The following is a 9,536-nucleotide window of genomic DNA, read 5'->3' on the forward strand; positions in this document are numbered from 1 at the left end:
ACATTGCCCATCTGTTCTTGCATGTCATCTTCTTTATACATTAGAGCCTTTCCCATCTTTCTTTTTTGAGACAGAGCCTCGCTTTCTCACCCAAGCTGCAGTGCAATGGCTCACTGCAATCTCTGCTTCACGGGTTCAATCAATTCTCATGCCTTAGCCTCTCGAGTAGCTGGGATTACAGACATGTACCACCAGGCCCCGCTAATTTTTTTTTTTTGTATTTTTAGTAGAGACGGGGTTTCAACATGTTGGTCAGACTGGTCTGGAAGTCCTGGCCTTACGTGATCTGCCCACCTGAGCCTCCCAAAGTGCTGGGATTCCAGGTGTGAGCCACCTCGCCTGGCCAAAGCCCCTAGCATCTTAATCAGTTGTTTCAAATTTCTGGTCTGAGAATTCCAACATCCCTGTCATATCTGAGTCTGATTCTGATGCTTGCTCTGTCTCTTCTGTGCATTTTGCTTTTTATTGTGCCTTGTTATTTTTTCTTGATAGCAGGATATGTTCCACTGGGTAAAGTGAGGTGCTATAAGCAGGCCTTTAGTAATGTGGTGGAAAGGTGTTGGGGGAATAAAGCATTCTGTAGTCCCACAAGTAGGTCTCAGTCTGTTAGTGATCCTGTGTCTCTGGACTGTCAACTTTAAACATGCTTCCTAGTTTTCCCCCACTTTAGGTGGGACTAGATGGCTAGAGTGGGCTGGAGTTCGTTATTTCCCTTCCCGCAGAGCAGTTGGGCTCTGATAAAACCCCAGCAGGTTAGGCTGAGGTTAAATGGTTTCTCCTGAGGGCAGACCCTGTTAAGAGAACAAAATGCTTTGGCCTATTGCAAACTGGTTCTTGCCCACCTGCTACCAGAAGTAGAGGGGATTTTTCACCCATATTCACTGTGACAATCTGGTCAAGCTCCTGAGGTAAAATTAACAAAATTGTGAGGTGAAGATGACTGAGTTCTGAGATTTTATTTCCTAGACTTGGCAATGTTGAGCCACCAACAATTTGCTAATTAGAGTTCAGATTTCCCTGCTCCAGCACTAGTTCACATGGTGTCTGTTCTGTGGGTTTCTGCTCTGGTAAGTTGTGATTCTCTGTATTTGTCTTTTCAATTTTGGAAGCAGTGGCTTGCCCTGTGACCTCATTTTTTCTGACAGACATAGGAAGAGCTGGGTTTTCAGTTTGTTCAGGTTTTACTTGTTTTTAGGACTTAGTGATGACTTGTAGCTTCTTACATGCCCAACTGGATACTATATGTATATAAATCTATAGCTTTCTCTCCAAGAACAGTGTTAGCAACTATCAATAAGTTTGGATATGTTGTACTTTTTTATTTTTAGTTCAAACTATTTTCTAATTTCTCTTGTAATTTGTCTTTAACCCATAGGTTGTTTAGGAGTGTGATGTTATTTTCCCAAGCATTTGGGGATATTTTCCTTTGTTTCTGTTACTGACTTCTAGTTTAATTCTATATTGATTAGAGAACATTCTTATTACTTTTTTTTTTTTAGATGGAATCTCACTCTATTGCAGAGGCTAAAGTACAGTGGTGTGATCTCAACTCACTGTAGCCTCTGCCTTCCAGGTTCAAGTGATTATCCTGCCTCAGCCTCCTGAGTAGCTGGGACTACTGGTGCGGGCCACCATGCCCCATTACCATCAGGTTTTAAAATTTTAAATTTTGAAATAATTATAGATTTACAGGCAATTACAAAGAAAGCAAAGAGAAGTTCCCTGTACCCGTAACTTAGTTCCCCCAATGGCTACATCTTATATAACTATAGTACAATATTAAACCCAAGAATCTGACGTTGGTACAATGTTTGTATGTAGTTCTAGGTCATTTTATCATGTGTAGATTTGTGTAACTATCACTGGAAATCAGAAAAAAAGTTTCATCACCACAAAGATTTCCCTGTGGGTGCCACCACTTAATTAGTTACACTCACTTCCCATGCCAACCACCCCCGCACAACTAATATGTTCTCTTTTTTTCTTTTTTTTTGAGACAGTCTCACTCTGTTGCCCAGGCTGGAGTGCAGGGGCACAACCTCGGCTCACTGCAACCTCTGCCTCCCGGGTTCAAGCCATTCTCCTGCCTCAGCCTCCCAAGTAGCTGGGATTACAGGCACATTCCACCACACCTGACTATTTTTTGTATTTTCAGTAGGCACAGGGTTTTACCATGTTGGCCAGGCTGTTCTTGAACTCCTGACTTCAGGTGATCCACCTACCTTGGCCTCCCAAAGTGCTGGGATTACAGGCATGAACCACTGTGCCAGGCCTAATGTGTTCTTAATCTCTGTTTTTTATTTTGTTTTTAGAATGTTATAGAAATAGGCCAGGTGTGGTGGCTCACACCTGTAATCCCTGCACTCTGGAAGGCTGAGGCAGGTGGATCACATGAGGCCAGGAGTGCAAGACCGGCCTGACCAACATGGTGAAACCCTATCTCTACTAAAAATACCAAAATTAGCTAGCTGGTCGTGATGGCTCACACCTGTAGTCCCAGCTTCTCGGGAGGGTGAGTCATGAGAACTGCTTGAACCCGGGAGGCAGAGGTTGCAGTGAGTGGAGATGGTGCCACTGCACTCCAGCCTGGGTGACAAAGCAAGACTCTGTCTTAAAAAAAAAAAGGTTGGCCTTTTTCACAGCCTAATGCTCTTGAGATCCATCCAATTTGTTGTATCAACAGTTCCTGCCTTTTAATAGCTGAGTAGTTGTTTATTGTATGGATGTACCACAGTTTCTTTAACCATCTACCTATTGAGGTACATTTTAGTAGTGTGTTTTGCTATTATAAATAAAGGTGTTACAAATAATTGTGATAGATTTTTGTGTAGACATAAGTTTTCATATCATTTTGTGTTGTTATATATTATTGAATATATACAATATATATTGAATGCTACACATGTAGCATTCACATATTTCTGTTTTATAAAATGTCTCTGTTTTATCAGTATGAAATGCCTCCTTTTTTTTTTATTATGTCATGTCTCTATGGTAATACTCCTTGTCTTAAAATCTACACTTTATGTTAATACATATGTTTTACGTTAACTTTTTTGTGGTTAGCCTTTGTGGTTTTTTTGGGGGGGCGTTGTTATTGTTTTTAACTTTATTTTATTTAATTTATTTAATTTATTTTTGAGACTCACTCTCATAAATGGAATGTAGTGGCGCGATTTTGGCTCACAGCAACCTCTGCCTCCTGGGTTCAAACAATTGTCATGCCTCAGCCTCCTGAGTAACTGGGATTATAGGGGTGGGCCACCACACCTGGCTAATTTTTGTATTTTTAGTAGAGACAGGGTTTCACCATTTTGGCCAAGCCGGTCTTGAACTCCTGGTCGCAAGTGTTCCACCTGCCTCAGCCTTGCAATGTTCTGGAATTACAGGTATGAGCCACCACACCCAGCCTAACCTTTGCTTTATCCCTTTACTTTTCTTTTTTATTTTTTTTTGAGACAGAGTCTCCCTCTGTCACCCAAGCTGGAGTGCAGTTGTGTGATCTCAGCTCACTGCAACCTTTGCCTCTTGGGTTCAAGCGATTCTTCTGCCTCAGCCTCCCAGGCAGCTGGGACTAAAGGCGTGCGCCACCACACCTGACTAATTTTTGTATTTTGAGTAGAGACGTGGTTTCACCATATTGGCCAGGCTGGTCTCTAACTCCTGACCTCGTGATCCGCCTCCCAAAGTGCTGGGATTACAGGCGTGAACCACTGCGCCCAGCCTATCCCTTTACTTTTCTAAACCATTTAATTTACATCCTTACATATTTTTAGGGCCTTTTAAAAATTGTGGTAAGATATACATAACATAAAATGTGTTATTTGAATTAGTTTTAAGTATACATTTCAGTAGAATTAAGTACATTCACATCATCGTGCAACCATCCCCATTATCCATCTCCAGAACTTTTTATCATCCAAAATTGAAACTCTGTATCCTTTCAATAATAACTCCCCATTTCTCTCCACTTTCCTAGCTCTTGGTAACTACTCTTTCTGTCTCTATGAATTTTACTATTGTGGAAATCATATATTTGTCCTTTATGTTTGGCTTATTTCACTTTGAATAATGTTCTCACTCTTTATTGATATATCATGTATCAGCTTGTATCAAAATTTTACTCCTTTTTAGGCTTTCTGAATAGTCAACAGGTAGAATCAACCAAAATCAGTAATGCTGCTGTGAAACACTGGCATGCAAGTTTCTTTTTAAAATTTTAATATTTTAAATTTATTTTATTTATTTTTTGAGACAGGCAATTACCCATGCTGGAGTGCAGTGGCACAATCATGGCTCCCCGCAGCCTTGACTTCCCGGGCTCCAGTGATCCTCCCACCCACACCCAGCTAATTTTTGTATTCTTGGTAGAGACGGGGTTTGGCCATATTGCCTGGGCTGGTCTCAAACTACTTGGCTCAAGTGATCCTCCTGTCTCAGCCTCTCAGAGTGTCGGGATTACAGGCATGAGCTACAGGGCCAGCTGGTATGCTTTTAATTTCACTTTCTTGCCTACTTTCTGTGGCTAGAACTGACAACACTATGCTGAATAGTGTGGTGAATATGGGCATTTTTGTCTTTTGCTGATCTTGGAAAAAAAGCTTTAGTCTTGCACTACTTTTTTTTTTTTTTTTTTTTTTTTTTTTTTTTTTTTAATTTAGAGGGTGTCTCACTCTACCGCCCAGGCTCGAGTACAGTGGTGAGATCTCAGCTCACTGCAACCTCTGCTTCCCAGGTTCAAGTGATTCTTGTGCCTCAGCCTCCTGAGTAGCTGGGACTACAGGCGCACGCCATGCCCGGCTAATTTTTTTGTATTTTCAGTAGTGATGGGGTTTTGCCATGTTGGCCAGGCTGGTTTCAACTCCTGACCTCAGGTGACCCGCCTGCCTCCGACTCCCAAAGTGCTGGGATTACAGGCATGAGCCACTGTGCTCGGCCAGCCCTTCACTATTGAATATGATGTTAGTTGAAAGTTAATCATAAGTAGCCTTTATGATGCTAAGGAAGTTTTCTTCTATTTCTAGTTCATTGGGTGGGTTTTTTTTGTTTGTTTGTTTTTCACGAAAGGGTGTGGGATTTTGTCAAATGCTTTTTCAGTATCAGTGGAGGTGATTATGTAATTTTTTTCCATTCTGTTAATGGGGTATATATTACATTGACTGATACTTATATGTTGAATTATCCTCACATTCCAGGAATAAATCCTACTTTTTCATAGTGTATAATCTTCTTAACGTATTGCTAGCCAGGCATGGTGGCTCACGCCTGTAATCCTAGCACTTTGGGAGGCCAAGTCAGCAGATTGCCTGAGCTCAGGAGTTCACAACCAGCTTGGGCAACACAGTGAAACCCCGTTTTTACTAAAATACAAAAAATTAGCCGGATGTGGCAGTGTGTGCCTTTAGTCCCAGCTACTCGGGAGGCTGAGACAGGAGAATTGCTTGAATCTGGGAGGTGGAGGTTGCAGTGAGCCGAGATTGCGCCACTACACTCCAGCCTGGGCGGTAGAGCGAGACTCCCTCTCAAAAAACAAAAACAAACCCAAAAACATTGCTAACTTTAGTTTGCTAGTAATTTGTGGAGAAATTTTGTATCGTACTGCTTCAGTATCCTTACTAGTTATAGGTCTATTCAGATTTTTTATTTCTTTGTAATTACATTTTAATAGATTGTTTCTAGGAGCTTATCCACTTCATCTAGATTATCCAATTTGCTGGCATACAATTGCTCACAATATTCTCTTATAATCCTTTTGATTTCTGTAAATTTGTAATGTCTCTTCTTTCTTTTCTTTTCCTTCCTTCCTTCCTTCCCTTTCTTTCTCTTTATTTTTTTCATTACAATCTCTGATTTTAATGACAGTCAATCTCAAGGGAAAGCTATGACCACCTCCAAGTGAAACTTAAAATGGATATCCTATGTGTTTGGCCCAGCTACCATAGACATCTCTTGCCCCAGAGTTCCAGTGTATTTTTTCCTTCTAGTTTTTTGGTTCCTCTCTGCCATTGCACCAGCCTCAGGTCCACATAGGATGCTCTCTGCTGAGTATTGCCTTGAGTTACTTCTCCCTCTCATGTTCTAGCTGATGCTACTCATGATCACAGTATCACCTGAGTAGGAAAGAGGATGCTAGAGGTAAAAAATGCTACCACAGCATTTTGTTTGTTTATAAAATGTTAGACCCTTGTCCCCTCCATTTTTTCCTCTCTCATATCTAAGACCTCATATTTTAGGTAATGAGGTAAAAAATGCTACCACAGCATTTTGTTTGTTTATAAAATGTTAGACCCTTGTCCCCTCCATTTTTTCCTCTCTCATATCTAAGACCTTTCCTCTCTCATATTAGAGACCACTGGCCTCTAACAGTCTGTAGTAGGCCTAAGTTCAAGGTGTCATATGCTTCTCTGGTGCCTGTTTGTGAGCCAAATAGAGAAACACTATGCTAGAGAGAGTGCTGACCAGGAAGATCACATCAAACCAATGGGGACAGAAATTGAACTGCAGTTCTCCAAGGACTTCAGTAATTATGGTGCAGTATTCTAGAGGCATATTCATTCGGATCAGCAGCGCAGAGGAGACAAAGTACATGCCCATTATCTGTGCTAATAGCAGGACATTGACACTGGAGGACTTACTGCTAGAAATGGCATAAAATAACTTGGTATGAGTGATCAGCAGTCCTCTGATGGATGTGGCAATGATTATTCCAACAACAATGGAGGAAATGTGTTGGGACCAAAACTTCACATCACATTGGATTCCCAGATAATTCACAGTGATCTCAATGACTCTTGTGACAGGATCCATTTTCCCAACTCGATCAAAAACAATATTGATTGTTGCCATGAAAAATTTCCAAACACAGTAAACAGAGAAAAAGTAACCCAGAAAATTAAAATATTTCCCTTTGAAGGTTTTGGAGTATTCTGTTCTCTCCTTGGAAGCATACAGATCAGCTGTTTCCAGAAAAAGCTGCCTGCTTAGTTCTTCCAAAGCATTCACTTCCTATTGAATAAGTGGTAATACTTTTTATCATTCCCCAGAACCCTGATGATTTGTTATGTACCTCCCCCTTCTGGAACATTGTTCTCTGTGCCATTGCCATCCTTTTCTTTTTGGTTATGATCATATCCATGGTTTGGAGCAGTCACTATTCTAGGGCTAGAATATCTGTGTCAGTCACATTCCTGAGGAAGTAAGACATGAAAGTGTATGGGCAGTAGACAGCACCAAATCCAGCAAGGAGAGCCGTGAGAGTAACTCCAATCACACCAACCCAGCTGATGAACTGTTCTATGGATAAGATCCCATGTTTTGGGCTGAGAATGGGAAAGGAATCTCCTAGTTTCCAGAAGAAATAGCTAAAGGTCAACCACAAGACACAGGAAAAAAGCAGTTGTTGTTTATGCACTAAGACAGAGGAGACAAAAGTAGTCGGATGTTGCCCACAACAAAATAGCCAGTGTAAAAACGCACCATGAAAACCAGGATCAGTAGAATTACACACAGGTTCATTTTCCAGTGAAAATAACGAGAGCTGCTACTCAATACTCCTAAGATTTCAAACATGATGAGCTCAAACATAGTGCAAGAAAATGCAAACATCACAGAGAAGGTCACCCGTGCAACATACTGACACACCTCATAGTTCTTAAACAATTGGCCCATGAAGAAAAGCCACCCAAATTAAAAAAAAAAAAAAAGTATCTGGGAGGTAATCATGATGCTGGAATCTATCAGGAAGCCTATGGTGAAGTGTAGGGAGGGCTCCTGCCTCCATTTCCCACTTCCAAGGCCGCGGCACCCTGGGGCCACCGGCCTCTCACACAGCCGGCATTCGCCCAGGTGCCGCGTGCGGCTCGTCAACCCGACGCCATCAAGCTGCGCCTCAGCCAGCCAATCAACGGCTATGTCCTGAGCTTCCCGCCTCGGGTTCAGCGTAGGTAGAGCAGACACCTCCACTTTCATTTCTTATTTTAGTCTTTTGAGTCTTCTTTCTTTCTTTTTTTTTTTTTTTTTTTGAGACAGAGTCTCACTCTGTTTCCCAGACTTCAGTGGCGCGATTTCGGCTCACTGCAACCTCCGCCTCCTGGGTTCAGACGATTCTCCTGCCTCAGTATCCTGAGTAGCTGGGATTACAGGCGCCGCCACTATGCTCCGCCAACTTTTGTATTTTTAGTAGAGACGGGGAGCTCGCCATGTTGGCCAGGCTGGTCTCGAACTCCTGACCTCAGGTGATCGCCCACCTTGGCCTCCCAAAGTGGTACGATTACAGGCGTGAGCCACTGCGCCCGGCCCTCTCTTCTTTTTTTTTTTTTTTTTTTGGTTTATTTAGCTAAATATTTGTCAATTTTGGTGAACTTTTCAAATAACCAACTTTTGGTTTCATTGATTTTCTATATTGTTTCCAGCCTGTCCTTTCCAATGGCCTGCTTTTCCTGACAGCCTGCCCTATGGATTTAGCACTTACTAGCCAGGTCCACAGTTGCATAAGCCAATTCCTTAAAAAAAAAACAAACAAACAAACAAAAAAAACCTCTCATATATAAATATTCACCTGGATGATTCTCCACAAACCGAATAAACCCCGCCTACCACCACGCAACTCAAGAGCACTCCAAGTTCCTTTCCACTACTGTGACTCACCCCCTTCAACCAGTGCAAAGGCAAGGTCTTGCTTTGTAGTCCAGGCTGCAGGGCAGTGGCGTAATCAGCTCACTTGAACTCCTGGGCTAAAGTAATCCTCCCGCCTCAGCATAAGCCACTAAAGGCCAGCTAATTTTTAATTTTTTTTTTTTTTTTTTTTTTTTTTTTTTTTTTTTTTTTTTTTTTTTTTTTTTTTTTGTAGAGATGGGGTCTTACTGTGTTGCCAGGGCTGGCTTCTAACTCCAGGACTGGCTTCTAACTCCTTGGCTCAAGTGATCCTTCCGCCTCAACTAACTAAAGTGTTGGGATTGCAGGCGTGAGCCACTGCGCATCAGATCGCTGAAGCTGGATTGTATAGACATAGCTCCCTTTTTTTTTTTTTTTTTTTTTTAATCTTGAGACGGAGTTTCCCTCTTTGTTGCCCAGACTGGAGTGCAGTGACGCGATCACGGCTCACTGCAGCCTCCGCCTCCCGGGCTCAAGCGATTCTCCTGTCTCAGCCTCCCGAATAGCTGGGATTACAGGAGCCCGCCACCACGCCTGGCTAATTTTTGTATTTTTAGTAGAGACGGAGTTTTACCATGTTGATCAGGTTGTTCTTGAACTCCTGATCTCAAGTGATCCACCTGCCTCGGCCTCCCAAAGTGCTGGGATTACAGGCGTGAGCCAACGCGCCCCGCCAGCTCCTTCTATTCTGAGATCTTCCAGAGTATTTTTTTCTGTCGTATAGAGGTTACTATTTTGCCTAACAAGCAAAAGGTTTTTGGATCAAAAATATGATGCCTTTTCTTTTAGTCATGTTGCTCCTGTGAGTCTCTGTTTGAACCGATAGAATCTTTGCATATTATTAAGCATAAACACGGAAAGACTTTTTGTATCCTTTCCTTGAT

The 9,536-nt window shown here is 42.0% G+C and overlaps 1 pseudogene; it reads right to left on the reverse strand.

Moving 5' to 3' along the window:
* Positions 1 to 6,384: 6,384 nt before the first annotated feature.
* LOC126953501 (Golgi pH regulator-like) lies at positions 6,385 to 7,683 on the reverse strand (annotated as a pseudogene).
* Positions 7,684 to 9,536: the final 1,853 nt, after the last annotated feature.

This window comes from Macaca thibetana, chromosome 4 (genome assembly GCF_024542745.1).
Source record: "Macaca thibetana thibetana isolate TM-01 chromosome 4, ASM2454274v1, whole genome shotgun sequence".
NCBI lineage: Eukaryota > Metazoa > Chordata > Mammalia > Primates > Cercopithecidae > Macaca > Macaca thibetana.